Here is a 15,668-nt window from a genome sequence, read left to right on the forward strand (position 1 = left end):
AAATAAAATCTTTTAGGAACAAGCAAGTACTCAGAGATTTTATTACCACCAGGCCTGCTTTACAAGAACTTCTAAAAGAAGCATTATACACAGAAAGGAACAACCAGTATGACCCTTTCTAAAAATACACCAAAAAGTAAAGAGCATTAACATAAAGAAGAATTTTCATCAACGAAAGGACAAAATAGCCAGTTAATATCAAACGGCAGCAACCCTAAATTTAAATCAACCAAATCTCCCAATCAAAAGATACAGACAAAATCTAACAGTATATCCAAAGATATACATAGACTCAAAATAAAGGGTTGGAAAAAAAAAAAACGTACCAACCAAATGGAGAGCAAAAATAAATAAATAAAAAGCAGGAGTTGCAATTTTCACATTTGACAAAATAGATTTCAAAGCTACAAGGATACAAGGGTAAAAGGATTAATGTAATAATAAGAGATCTTAACACCCAGATACATAAGACCCATAATGAGATTTAGATTCAACGAGACAGAAAATTGATAACGATATCCGGGACTGGAACTAAGATCCAGAACAAATAAACTCAATAGAGCTCTCCATTTTAAACACACAAAATATACATTATCCACAAAATCTAATGAAATATCTAAAGATATACAAAGACACAAAACAAGGGGATGGAAAAAACTCACCAACCAAATGAAGAGCAAAAACAAATAAATAAAAAGCAGGAGTTGCAATTCTCACACTTAATAAAATAGATTTCAAAGCTACAAGGTTGCAAGGGTAAAAGGATTAATGCAACAATAAGAGATCTTAACACCCAGATACATAAGACACATAATGAGATTTAGATTCAACGAGACAACAAATTGATAACGATATCCAGGACTTGAACTCAGAGCCAGAACAAATAAACACAATAGAGGTCTCCATTTTAAACACATAAAATATGCATTAACCACTTTAAACACTCAAAATATTGATCGGCCATTATTGAAACCCACTTTAGGAATGAAGTAATATTCCTTTTTCCCTCTTTTTCTTTTTTTCCCCTTCTTTTTCTCTTAAAAAAAAAAAGAAAGAAATACACATGAAGAAGGGCTACCAAAATAGTAAAACTTCAATCAGAATAAGAGACGTTATGGAGACAAGATACTTGAAGATTCAGATTTCAGAGAATACCAGGTGCATGCTTCCTAAAAAATAGGTGACATATCCTGAGTAGAAAAAAAGCAAAACAGTGATTCTTTCCTTGCCGAGGTAAACAACATTGCGCAGCAAAGCTTGACTGTAGCATATTTTCTGAATGGAAACATGGAGAGGCAGAAGATGTAGAACTCAATGAGGAAATGCACAGGGATGCCATCTTTGCCATAGATTTAAAAAGAAAGAGAGTCCTTAAGTAATAAGCAGTCTAATTTCAATCACTGTGAACATAAAACCAAAAATGCTAAACCAGTTCACAGAGAGTCACATATGCAGAGCTATACTCTGAGCCAAGAAGACCTCCAGCCACCCCCAGAGCCCCTCTCTGAATCTTCCCCAACACTATCTTTCTACAATACCCCTTTCCAAGATAACAAAAATAAACTACATATACTCTATTAATAAATGCAATAAAAACAAAAAGGTAGTAAAAGATCAGGAAAATCAATCACTGCTGGAGAATACACACCTCTATAAGCAATGATCAATGACCTCCTAAAAGGACATGCTACAGGTCTTATTAAAGACCGATGACAACAGAAAGAACGAAAACAGGTGGATAGGTTTTCAGCTGGTGAACTTAACTACAAAGACTGTTTGCCATCCCCCTCTCCAACTGAAAATATGTGGAACATATGTAAAAAAATAATTTTCGATATTTTTGAATATTTAGCCACACTCAACACCAAGAATTTATATAATAAATATGGAAGCTCAAAATTAAGTAAATGATAAAACTGAACCTGCCTACAAGTTTACTAGGAACACCCTAAGGCCATTATTTCTAGCATCTGAACTTTCTGCCCTCAGGAAGTGGAGGGTAAGTAACATTCTGGAGCATGAGTGAGGCCAGACTATGCTTCATATGTAAACCAGGAGTCCCAAAGGAAATGCCAACTGCTTGTATTCTGTGAATACAAAGACTTCTTCTTTGTTTTTTGTTTTTTTTTTTTTTCGAGACAGGGTCTCCCTGTGTTGCCCAGCTTGCACTCAAACTCTGGGGCTTCAACGATCTTCCTGCCTCAGCTTCCCAAATAGCTGGGTCTTTAGGCATAGGTCATCATGCCTGCCTTGTAAAAACATTTATTATGAGAAATCAGAGATCCAGGCCAAATGAAATAGATGGACTAAAATCCCACTACTCACGTGGTGAGATATCCAGATTCCAAAATTTGCAACCACTACAATTAAATGTTCTTGAAACTGTGAAACTCCTGGGGACTGGCAAGGGAAACTGCTTTGTAAGAACATTTCCATTAGTTCTGGACACATGACACTCTGACTGAATGGCCTATCTGAGCTCACAAAATTTTCAAACTATGAAAGAAATTCAGTCATTGTGAAAGAGTCTAAAGAGATAGCCAAGAAAAAAATAGAATTTTCATCCTAAGAAATACAAATCAGAAAATCTGGAGTCACTAGAATCGCAAGATGGCAACGGCAGCTGCAAACTCGGCTTCAGAACCCGAGGCTGAGCCCAAGGCTGGGCCCAAGGCTGACGGAGAGGAGGATGAGGTTAAGGCGGCTAGGACAAGGAGGAAGGTGTTATCGCGGGCTGTGGCCGCTGCCACGTACAAGCCCATGGGGCCAGGGTGGGATCAGCAGGAGGAAGGCGTGAGCGAGAGCGATGGGGATGAGTAGGCCGTGGCTTCCTCCGCGGAGAGCTCCCCAGGGGAGTACGAGTGGGAATATGAGGAAGAGGAGGAGGAGAATCAGCTGGAGATTGAGAGGCTTGAGGAGCAGTTGTCTATCAATGCCTATGGCTACAACTGCCACGTGGACCTGATCAGGCTGCTCCGGCCGGAAGGGGAGCTTACCAAGGAGAGGATGGCTCGCAGAAGATGAGTGAGATCTTTCCCTTGACTGAAGAGCTCTGGCTGGAGTGGCTGCACGACGAGATCAGCAGCGGGATCTGCATGATCATGCAGAACTGGGCTAGGATTGAGGCTCGGCTGTGCAGTAACATGCAGAAAGCTCGGGAACTCTGGGATAGCATCATGACCAGAGAAAACGCCAAGTACGCCAACATGCAGCTAGAGTATTACAACCTGGAGAGGGCACATGTGACACCCAGCACTGCCGGAAGGCGCTGCACTGGGCCGTCCAGTGCACCAGTGACTACCCAGAGCATGTCTGCGAAGTGTGGCTCACCATGGAGAGGACAGAAGGTTCTTTAGAAGATTGGGATATAGCTGTTCAGAAAACTGAAACCCGGTTAGCTCATGTCAACGAGCAGAGATTGAAGGCTGCAGAGAAGGAAGCAGCCCTTGTGCAGCAAGAAGAAGAAAAGGCTGAACAACGGAAAAGAACCCTGGCTGAGAAGAAAGCACTGAAAAAGAAGAAAAAGACCAGAGGCCCAGATAAGCGCGGAGCAGATGAGGATGATGAGAAGGAGTGGGGCGATGATGAAGAAGAGCAGCCTTCCAAACGCAGAGGTGTGGAGAACAGCATCCCTGCAGCTGGAGAAGCACAAAACGTGGAATCAGAAGCAGGGCCCACTGGGAAATGTGCTGTTGTAGATGTGGAGCATTCTTCGAAGCAGAAGGAGAAGGCAGCCTCCCTGAAGAGGGACATGCCCAAGGTGCTGCAGGACAGCAGCAAGGACAGCATCACCGTCTTTGTCAGCAACCTGCCCTATAGCATGCAGGAGCGGGATGCGAAGCTCAAGCCGCTCTTCGAGGCCTGTGGGGAGGTGGTCCAGATCCGACCCATCTTCAGCCACCGTGGGGATTTCCAAGGCTACTATGTGGAGTTTAAAGAAGAGAAATCAGCCCTTCGGGCACTGGAGATGGACCGTAAAAGTGTAGAGGGGAGGCCAATGTTTGTTTCCCCCTGTGTGGATAAGAGCAAAAATCCCGATTTTAAGGTGCTCAGGTACAGCACTTCCCTGGAGAAACACAAGCTGTTCATCTCGGGCCTGCCTTTCTCCTGCACTAAAGAGGAACTAGAGGAAATCTGTAAGGTTCATGGCACCGTGAAGGACCTCAGGCTGGTCACCAATAGGGCTGGCAAACCAAAGGGCCTGGCCTACGTAGAGTATGAAAATGAATCCCAGGCGTCGCAGGCTGTGATGAAGATGGACAGCATGACTATCAAAGAGAGTATCATCAAAGTGGCAATCAGCAACCCTCCTCAGAGGAAGGTTCCAGAGAAGCCAGAGGCCAGGAAGGCATCAGGTGGCCCCATGCCTTCACCGCAGACATACGGAGCAAGGGGGAAGGGAAGGACGCAGCTGGCTCTACTGCCTCGTGCCCTGCAGTGCCCAAGTGCTGCAGCTCCTCAGGCCGAGAATGGCCCTGCCCCAGCTCCTGCAGTTGCCACCCCACCAGCCACCGAGGCACCCAAGATGTCCAATGCCGATTTTGCCAAGCTGTTTCTGAGAAAGTGAACAGGACTCTGGGAGACAGGAAATGCCTTACTTCACTCTGGCCCGGAGGACCACCCACACTACCCACCAGTGCATGGGGATGGACAGGCCTGGTGTGCTGCCCACTCGCAACCACAGATGGCTCCTCTGCTTCACAGAAAGGGGAAAAGGCCCTAAGTTAGGAGCCTTTCAGTGCTCCCTCATATTGAGGGCAGTGGCAGAAAAGTGACCACTCTGCAGGCTGGGCCCAGGATGTGGTGTCCTAAGCAGCTTTTGTATCTTCAGGATTGAGGCACAGAAGCAAAACTAGAACACAGAGTTTTTGAGACGCACTTGTCCAAATGTTTCTGGCCAGCTCTGGCCCCTTTTTATATGACACTTGTCTTCCACCCTGGACAGCACATGTGCCCATCATTCTTTTAAAAGATGAAATGGCAGATGCTAGTAATTCACCAGAATGGCCTAATGTGGGGGTGGGTCTGAGGGAAGTCATCTAAAAACATTTGCTGGATTTTTGTTCAAGGGGGCTGTGCATTTTTATATTCTGTATTTGTAAATGACACGTCAACCATTGTTTTATGTTTCCTTAAAGCAGAATAGTTGCAACATTTGTATAGGAATTATTTGTGCCACCTGCTGTGGACTGTTTTCTTTGCCTAGTGATTAGTGACCTGTGTTGTCTAAACATGAGTTTCAGCCTTTTGGCTTTGTTTAATTCCATGTTAAATGCAAACTTCCCTTCTCCCCATTTAGCTTTATTAAACTGAAGTTCTCTTAAAAACTTATTGCTGAATGGTACTCAGATGTACATTCACATATGGATGTGTTTTGAAGTGGGTGTACCTTGCTTTACCTAATGGATGTGTAAACAGAACTTCTGTTAAGTCAAAAAATATATCTATATCTGAAAGAAACCTAAAATCCAGTATGTTCAAAATGTTTAAAATTGGCTGTGAGTTTTTCATAGATGACTCTTATTTTGAAGTATGTTCCTTCAATGCCTTGTTTGTTGAGAATTTTGAACGTGAAGGGATGCTGAATTTTATTGAAAGCCTTTTTTGGCACATGCTGAGATAATCATGTGGTTTTTGTTTTTAGCTCTGTTTATGTAACAAATCAAATTTATTGATTTGTGTATGTTGAACCTACCTTCTATCCCAGGGATAAAGCTCACTTGATGATGGTGGATTTGCTTTTTAATATGCTGTTGGACAAGGTTTGCTACTATTTTGTTGGGGATTTTTGCATCTATGTTCATCAAGGATATTGGCCTGAACTCTTTTGTCGTTGCATCTCTGCCAGGTTTTAGCATCAATTCATGATGCTAGCCTCATAAAATGAGATCGAAAGGGGTAACGTCTCCTCAATTTTTGGGAAGAGTTTTGGTAAAAATGTTACCAGCTCTTTATACATCTGATCAAATTTGGCTATGAATCTGTCTGGTTTTGGGCTTTTGCTTTTTGGTAGGCTTCTTATTACTAATTCAATTTTGGAACTCATTATTGGTCTGTTCAGAGATTACATTTCTTCCTGGTTCAATCTTGGGAGGTTGTATGTTTCTAGGAATTGATCCATTTCTTCTAGGATTTTTGCTTATGTGCATAGAGGTATTCCTGGTAGTCTCTGAAGGTTTTCTGTATTTCTGTGGGGTCAGTAGTATAATATTCCCTTTGTCATTTCTGATTGTGTTTATTTGTACCTTCTCTCTATTTTTCTTTATTAGTCTAGCTAGTGGTCAATCTATCTTATTAATTCTTCCAAAAAGTCAACTCATGAATTCATTGATCTTTTGTATCATGTTTTCTTTCAATTTCCTTCAGTTCAGCTTTGATTTTGGTTATTTCTTGTCTTCTTCTATCTTTACAGTTGGTGTGTTCTTGTTTCTCTAGTTCCTCCAGGTGTGGTGTTAGGTTATTAGTTTCAGGTATTTCTGACTTTTTGATGTGGACATTTTTGATGTGGACATTTAGTGCTACGAAAATCTCCCTTGACACTGCTTGAGTTGTGTCCCAGAGATTCTGGTATGTTGTATCTTTGCTCTCATTAGTTTCAAATAATTCCTTGATTTCTGCCTTAATTTCATTGTTCACACAAAGATCATTCAGGAGCAGATTGTTTAATTTCTATGTAATTATATGCTTTTGAGAAATTTTCTTAGCATGTATTTCTATTTTTATTGTGCTGTGGTCTGAAAGTGTGGTTGGTAAACTTTGGGTTTTTTTTTTAGTTTTGCTGAGGATTGCTTTATGGCTGACTGTGAGGTCAATATTAGCAGATGAGAAGAATGCATATTCTATTGTTTTGGGGTGGAGAGTACTGAAAATAGATGTCTATTAGGTCATTTAGTCAAGTGTCACATTCAGATCCTGAACATCTTTGTTAGTTTTCTGCCTCAATGATCTGTCTAATACTGTCAGTCTTAGATGTCAATGTCTCCCACTATTATTATGTAGAACTCTAAGCCTCTTCATAGGCAAATGCACAGTCAAAATCATACTGAATGGGAAAAAGCTGAAAGCAAGTCTTCCTGAAAAGTGGAACAAGCTAAGGATGACCTATCTCACCACTCCTATTCAACATAGTACTGGAAGTCCTGATCAGAGCAATCAGGAAAAGAAGGAAATCAAAGGCAACCAAATAGGAAGAGAGGAAGTCAAACTATCCCTGATTTCAGATGATATGATTCTATACCGAGAAAACCCCATAATCTGCCTAAAAGCTCTTTGACCTGATACACAACTTCAGCAAAATTTCAAGGCACAAAAGCAGTGTATAAAAACCAGTAGCATTGCTATACACCAACAACATCCAAGCTGTGAGGCAAATCAAGAAGACATCCCATTAGTAATAGCCAGAAAAATAATGAAATACATAGAAATATAGCTAACCAGGGAGGTGACGATCTCTACAGTGAGAATTACAAAACACTGCTCAAAGAAATAAGCAACAGTGCAACCAAATGGAAAAACATTCCATGCTCATGGATAGTATATTAGTCCATTTTCACACTGCTTTAAAAAACTTCCTGAGAGAGGGTAATTTATAAAGGAAAGGGGTTTAACTGATTCACAGTTCTGCATGGCTGTGGAAGCCTCAGGAAACTTACAATCATGGCAAAAGGGAAAGCAGGCACATCTTACATAGCAGCAGGCAAGAGTAGGAATGTGTGAGAGCACAGAACAAACTACCACTTATAAAACCATCAGATCTTGTGAGAATTCACTCCCTATCACAAAACAGCATGGGTGAATGGCCCCCATCATCCCATCACGTTCCTCCCTCCACACTTGGGGATTACAGGCCGCTTCCTCAACATGTGGGAATTACAATTTGAGATAGGATTTGGGTGTAGACATGTATTCTGAACCTAAAATAGAATTTTTTTTAATCCACAAAAAAAACAACAAAAAATAAAATGTTCAAAGAGACTAGAGAATAGCAACTATAAGAATATATAAAATAAAGAGGGGGAGAGGATTTTTTTTAAAAGAGACCCCTCCACATTTTAAACATATATTCATTGAAAATAAAAACTCAGTAAATGAATGTAACAGCAGACAATAACAAACTAAAGAGAAAATTAATTAATTGGAAAATAGATACAAATTACTCCTAGAACAAATGTAAATAAAAATATAAAAAAGAAGTTACAAGCCAAGGTGACTAGAAAGAAACGTTAAAAATATGCATCTAATAGTTGAAAAACAAGCTAGAGATTAGAGACAAGTCAATAGCAGTATGGCTGAGAATTTTTCTAAACATGAATTCCTAAACAGGAAAACATGAGTCATAAAATTAAAGCTGTTCATTAAATAGAAAGCAGTCCATATATATATATATATATATATATATATATATATTTTTTTTTTTTTGATAGGGAGTTTCACTTTTGTTACCCAGGCTGGAGTGCAATGGCGCTATCTAGGCTCACTGCAAACCTCTGCCTCCTGAGTTCAGGCAATTCTCCTGCCTCAGCTTCCCGAGTAGCTGAAATTACAGGCACGCACCACCATGCCCAGCTAATTTTTTTATTTTTAGTAGAGACCGGGTTTCACCATGTTGACCAGGATGGTCTTGATCTCTTGACCCCGTGATCCACTCGCCTCGGCCTCCCAAAATGCTGGGATTAAAGGCGTGAGCCACAGCCTTTAATAAAAAAAAAATATTTTTTAAATTCTTAGATACATTGTGGTAAAATAACAGAACATTAGAGAAGAAAAGAAAAAAAAATTAAAGGTACTAGAGAGTGGTCTGCCAAAGACAGCTTGACCAACATCACACTTTGTACATCAGTGACAATTTAGGATAAAAAGCAATAAAATATTCCAGGTGAGGTGGCTGACGCCTTTAATCCCAGCACCTTGGAAGGCTGAGGCCAGCAGTTCACCTGAGGTCAGGAGTTCAAGACCAGCCTGACCAATATGGCGAAACCCCATCTCTGCTAAAAATACAAAAGAAGCCAGCAATGATTATGGGCATGGTTGTGGGCACCTGTAATTCCAACAACTCGGGAGACTGAGGCAATGAGAATTGTTTGCACCTGGGAAGCAGAGGTTGCAGTGAGCTGAGATCACACCACTGCACTGCAGCCTGAGCGACAGAGTGAGACTCCATCTCAAAAAAAAAAAAAAGAAAGAAAAATGTTAGGCGCAGTGGCTCACGCCTGTAATCCCAGCACTTGCTGCAGCAAGTGGATCACTGAGGTTAGAAGTTCGAGACCAGCCTGGCCAACAATGGTAAAACCCCATCTCTAATAAAAATAGAAAAATTAGCCAGGTGTGGTGGTGGGCACTTGTATTCCCAGCTACTCAGGAGGCTGAGGTGGGAGAATTATTGAACATGGGAGGTCGAGGTTGTAGTGAGCCGAGATCTCGGCACTGCACTTTAGCCTGGGCGACAGAGTGAGACTCTATCTTAACAAAAAAAAGTAATGAAATAGTATGTTCAAACACCTGAAGGAAAACATTTGTTATCTGAGAATTTTATAATCATATAACTATCATTCAATAGAGCATATGGGATAAAGCTAATTTAAGATACATAAAACTGAGAAAGTTACTACCCACAGACCCAGCTGAAAAAATACCAGAGGATTACCTTCAGCAAGTAAAAACGAAACTCACAAGGAAACAGTGAGATTTTAAAAGTAACAGTGAGCAATAAAACTAGCAAAATATGTTGACAAATCTAAATAAGTATTCACTGTTAAATATTCTAAAAATGCCATTTTGGAACAGATTTAAAAACAAAGTTAAAACCAAAGTGATTGACTTCCACCGAAAATTGAAGCTACAGAGAGGATCACATCCATAGCCAGGATGTTGACCTTGATACAAGCGATCAATCTTATTCAGATTTTCCCAAATTTACTCTGTGTGTGTGTGTGTGTGTGTGTGTTGTGTGTGTGTGTGTGTGTGTGTTTGGTCTATGCAATTTTATGACATGTGCAGTTTTATGTATCTCCCGGCACAGCCAAAATACAGACCAGTTTTATCTCCCCAAATATCCCTTGCGTTGCCCTTTTATAACCACACTCGCTTCTATTCTACCACACTCCCCTTCCACAATACCTAACTGCCAACCATTCATCTGTTTGCCATTTCTATAACTTTGTCATTCCAAGAATATTATATAAATGGAATTTTATTGTTATGTCAAACCATTTATGATTGACTTATTTTCAACCCAGCATTATTCCCTGGAGATTTGTTCAAGTTGTTGCATGTAGTGATATTTCCTTTTGATTGCAGAGTACTAGTTCACCTTATGATGTTTCATTAACCATTTACCCATTGAAGGACATCTGGGTTGTTTCTATTTTGGAGGTGTTATGAACGAAGCTGCTGTAAAACATTTGTGTGCAGATTATATGTGAGCACACATTTCTATTTTTCTGGAATAAATACCCAAGGGTTTAAGTATTGGGCCTATGGCAATTGCATATTTAGTTTTACAGGGAACTGCAAAACTGTTTTCCCAAGCAGCTGTACTATTTACCTTTCCACCAGGAATGTATGAGTGTTGCAGTTTCTCTGTCTTCACCAGTATTTGGTTTTTTTATTTTAAAAAATTGTAGCCACTCTGATAGGTGTGTACTGAGGTTTTAATTGGATTTCCCTAATAACTAACAAAGGTTAATATCTTTTAATTTTTCCATTTGCATATTCTTGAGAAATGTCTTTTCTTGTGTTTTGTCCATTTTCTAATTAGACTATTTATATTTTTACAGTTGAGATTTTTGGAGTTTTTAAAAATGTATTCTGGATACATTTTTTATCAGATACTTGGTTTGAAAACATTTTCTTTCAATGTGTAGCTTATCATTTCATTCTCTTAATATAATCTTTTCACAGCAGATAACTTTTTAATTTTAATGGCATCCAGTTTTTGAATATTTTTTCTATGAATCATTTCTTTTAAAATCAATTCTAAGATCTTTTTGCCTGTCCCTAGATCCCAAACATTTTCTCCTTTTATGTTTCTAAAAGTTTTATTGTATTCCATTTTACATTTGTAATTCATTTTTAGTTCATTTGTAACAATGGATATCTAATTGTTCTAGCACCATTTTTTTAAAAGGCTAACTTTGCTTCATTGATTTGCTTTTGCACCTTGTCAAAGACAAGGTAGGTATGATTATGTGGTCTATTTTTGGACTTTCTGTTCTGTCCTGTTTGCCTATGTGTCTATCCCACTGCCAGTAAACCCTAGCTTATCTACTGTAACTATAAAATAAACCTTAATATTGGGCAGAAAGATTTCTTTCACGCTAGTTTTTTTTCAAGGTCGTTTTATTTATTCTCAGGGTTTTGCTTTTCCATATACGTTTTAGAATAAGGTTATGTACATCTACAAAACACTTGGCTGGAATTTTGTTAGAAATTTAATGAAATCTGTGGACTACTATGGGAGGAATGCATTCATTTTCTTTTAAAAATAAATTATATTAGGTGGCTCATGCCAGTAATCCCAGCACTTTGGGAAGCCGAGGTGGGCAGATCATGAGGTCAGGAAATTGAGACCATCCTGACCAACATGGTGAAACCCCGTCTCTACTAAAAATACACTAAAAATACACACACACAAAAGTTAGCTGGGTGTGGCGGTGCACGCTTGTAGTCCCAGGTACTCGGAAGGCTGAGGCAGGAGAATCCAGGAGGCAGAGACTGCAGGAGCTGAGATCACGTCACTGCCCTACAGCCTGGGAGACAGTGCAAGACTCCATCTCAAAAATAAATAAATAAGTTATATTCACACGCGCAGCAGTAGCGGCGGCCGCGCGCCCATCAAGCCTGAGCCGGCTGCACAGCCGCATGGCCCGGCCGCTGAAGCTGTTGCCGCCCGCAGCGCGCCCTGGACTTTCTTCCCACAACAGAGGTCCCAAAGCGAAAAACAGACTTATTTGGAAGAGATGCATTTAGAAGATACTACCAGATTCTGTCCCAGAGAAGAAAGAGAAAGTGAACAAACATCTTTCAGCGATCAAAATCCCAGGCAAGACCAGAAAGGGGGCTTTCGCAGCTCCTTCTGCAAGCGCTTTAAAAAGAAGGGCTTGTTTGGCTGGTGGCCCTACACACCCAGAATGCTGCTTCGGGATGAAGCTAGGCATGGAGCCAGATGCAACAGAAATCCTGAGAAAGGGCTCTCTTCCCTCTGAGGCTGGGAGGGCCGAAGGCTCATACCGACAAGGATTCAAAAGGGAGTCAAGTTGACATCATTAAAAAAATTCTGAAAAATGCCCAGAATATTTGGGGAAAAGAATGACCTTCTGATTGTATCCATCTCAGGCACATTTGTCCTGGGTAGATACAAGGTCACATGTCCCTGAAGGGTACCCAGAATTGATCAGAATAAAGGCTACATATCTAAAAAAATAAAATAAAATAATATAATAAGTTTTATTCACTTATACTTATTGATGTTTTACCTGTGTGTTGTCTTCGTTCTATACTTTCTTGCTATAGATTTTCATTGTTAGGGTTTCAGTATAGACCTATTTATATATGCTTTTTTTTTTTTTTTTTTTTTTTTTTTTTTGAGACGGAGTTTTGCGCTTGTTACCCAGGCTGGAGTGCAATGGCGCCATCTCGGCTCACGGTAACCTCCGCCTCCTGGGTTCAGGCAATTCTCCTGCCTCAGCCTCCTGAGTAGCTGGGATTACAGGCACACGCCACCATGTCCAGCTAATTTTTTGCATATTTTTTTAGTAGAGATGGGGTTTCACCATGTTGACCAGGATGGTCTCGATCTCTTGACCTTGTGATCCACCCGCCTCAGCCTCCCAAAGTGCTGGGATATTACAAGCTTGAGCCACTGCGCCCGGCCATATGCTTTAAATCTAATAACTTGGAAGAGTTATGCCTGTTTTTAGTTCTGATAGATATCTTATTTTCTTAAAAATATTTTCAGTATTTAGACAAAATACTACTGAATAGATTTTGATTGAATACACACACACACACTCACACACACACAGAGTTTTACATATTTTCATCTTTAGACAGAATGTGACCTGTCAGTTTATACATTCTTTTTTTTTTTTTTTTTTCCCGTGAGATGAAGTCTTACTCTGTTCTCAGGCTGGAGTGCAGTGGTGCAATCTCTGCTCACTGCACCCTCTGCCTCCCAGGTTCAAGTGAATCTCTTGCCTCAACCTCCCAATTAGCTGGGGCTACAGGTGTGCACCACCAAAAGAAACGAGAACTGTTAAAATGTTCTTGCTTAATTAAGAGTCCAGGCAACAGATGACAGAAGCCTATATTTCAAAAGTTGGTGTTTTGGTAGAAGGAAGCCTCCAGAAATTTCTGTGTTAAATAGTGGGGAGGAGAGGATTACCAGTTTTTTTTTTTTTAATTTATTATTATTTTTTTTTTTTAGAGAAAGAGTCTCACTCTGTTGCCCCTGCTGGAGTACAGTGGTACAATCACAGCTAACTACAGCCTCAAACTCCTGGGCTCAAGCGATCCTCCTGCCTCAACCTCCCAAGTAGCTGGGACTACAGGCACACACCACTGTGCCTGGCCCTCCAGTTTTAAAAGTGAACAGGTAAGTTCAATTTTCAATGAAGCTGAAGCTGAGGTACAGAAGGCCCATGATTCTAATATGGATACATATTTTTTTAAGTTCACAATAACAAATCATAGTTTATATATAAAAGGAAAGAGAAAAAGCAGAAACATAAAGCAAGATGAGAGAAGTTAGAAAGAGTTGAACAGTTATGATAATGAGAGTATTTTATTGCTCAGTTAAAATACAAAAATAGCTCAAGTAAGAAAACAAAATCTATTCATTTTTCTTTAGAGAATACCTAAAACAAAATAATAGAGTCATGCATTGCTTAAATAATGACAGAGCTTCAGTCTGAGAAATCCGTCATTAGGCAATTTCATCATCATGCAAACATCATAGAGTGTCCTTACACCAGCCTAGGTAGTGTGGCCTACTACACACCGAGGGTGCATAGCATGGCCCCTGACTCTGAGGCTACCTGTACAGCATGGTGCTGTACTGAATACTACATGTAACTAGCACAATGGTAACGATTTGTGTATCTAAATAGAAAATGTACAGTAAAAGTACAGTGTTATAATCTTATGGGACCACCATCACAAATGTCCTTCATCATAGATCAAAACATCATTGTGTGGTATGTGACTGTATATATATGGTGAAAAACTCAATAAATTCCCTGAAGTAATAATTGTACCAAATATATTTTCTGACTATAACACAATAAACCTAGAAATAAATTTATGTTTAAATTACAAGAAGAAGCCAAGCCACTGGAGATTGAAAAATGAATTTCAAAGAGAATATAAAATATGCAATTAGAATATGAGAACATTATATATAAAAATATATTAAATGTAGACAATATTACACATGGAAACAAATTGTAGCCTAAACATTTTAATTAGTAAAAAGCAGTAGAGTACTGAATGCAAAAACTGTAAGAAACTTCATATTAACTAGTAGTAGTACTAAAATAACACAATGTTTACAATAGCAAAAAATTTAGAGCAACTGTATCTTTAACAATAAAGAATATTTTAACAGATGGCTGGGTGCAGTGGCTCATGCCTATAATTCCAGCACTTTGGGAGTCCAAGGCAGGTGGATCACGAGGTCAAGAGATCAAGACCATCCTGGTCAACATGGTGAAACCCCGTCTCTACTAAAAATACAAAAATTAGCTGGGCATGGTGGTGCACGCCTGTAGTCCCAGCTACTTGGGAGGCTGAGGCAGGAGAATTGCTTGAACTGGAAGAGTGGAGGTTGCAGTGGGTCAAGATTGTGCCACTGTACTCCAGCCTGGGTGACAGAATGAGACTCTGTCTCAAAAAGTTAAAAAAAGAAAAAGAAAAAAGCTAATAGTGTTTATTTCTGAGTGATGAAATTATAGATGATTTTTTTTGTTTAGTTTGTTTTACATTATCCATATTTTCAGTTTCTCTACAAGGGACATGTATTATTTGTGAAACAAAGAAATCAAGGGTCTATTAAAGATTAAAGCAAAATACTTAATTAGGAAACAAAAAATAAGTTAAAAGAAAGAATCTGAGAGCTATTTCTCTAAAAAATATAGATAAGCCTAACAATTTGGAGAACAAAAGAGATATATTTAAACAAGTAAATATGCAAATTAAATAATGAGAAATGGACTAAAACAACTAAAATACATATTTTAATTAAAATATTGTAAATATCATTAGATCGATTTAAATGTCAATAAACTAATAATTACCTGGAAATAAAGAAAATAGACTCTAATAAATTTATGAAAACCTGAATTAAGGTTTGGAAATGTTAACGATTTACCTTCTCCCAAAGGCTCTGGGTCCAAGTAGTTTTATAAAGTATTTATTTTAAACTTCCAAAGAATAGCAACCCCCATGTCAGAAAATCTACTTAATTCATTCAATAAATATAGCAAAAACCTGACACTAGGATCTGACAATTGCAATATAAGAAAGAAACTTACAGTAGTCCCTGCAATTTACAGAGCATATGTTCCAAGGCTCTTTGTGGCTGCCTGAATCTGCAGATAATAGTGAGCCCTACAAATACTACATTTCCTCCCATACGTACATACCTATGATAAAGTTTGATTTATAAATTAGGC

The 15,668-nt window shown here is 39.3% G+C and overlaps 1 protein-coding gene and 1 pseudogene across 7 annotated transcripts in view; one reads left to right on the top strand and one right to left on the bottom strand.

Moving 5' to 3' along the window:
* Positions 1-15,668, bottom strand: part of LOC128930216 (spermatogenesis-associated protein 17-like) — an 80,490-nt gene that overhangs the window by 17,826 nt on the left and 46,996 nt on the right. The gene's annotated exons all lie outside the window — the stretch shown is intronic.
* On the top strand, positions 2,611-5,322 carry LOC100395547 (spliceosome associated factor 3, U4/U6 recycling protein pseudogene; annotated as a pseudogene). Its single transcript, XR_013529726.1, has one exon. The product of XR_013529726.1 is annotated as a spliceosome associated factor 3, U4/U6 recycling protein pseudogene (transcript).

This window comes from Callithrix jacchus, chromosome 19 (genome assembly GCF_049354715.1).
Source record: "Callithrix jacchus isolate 240 chromosome 19, calJac240_pri, whole genome shotgun sequence".
Classification (NCBI taxonomy): Eukaryota; Metazoa; Chordata; class Mammalia; order Primates; family Cebidae; genus Callithrix; species Callithrix jacchus.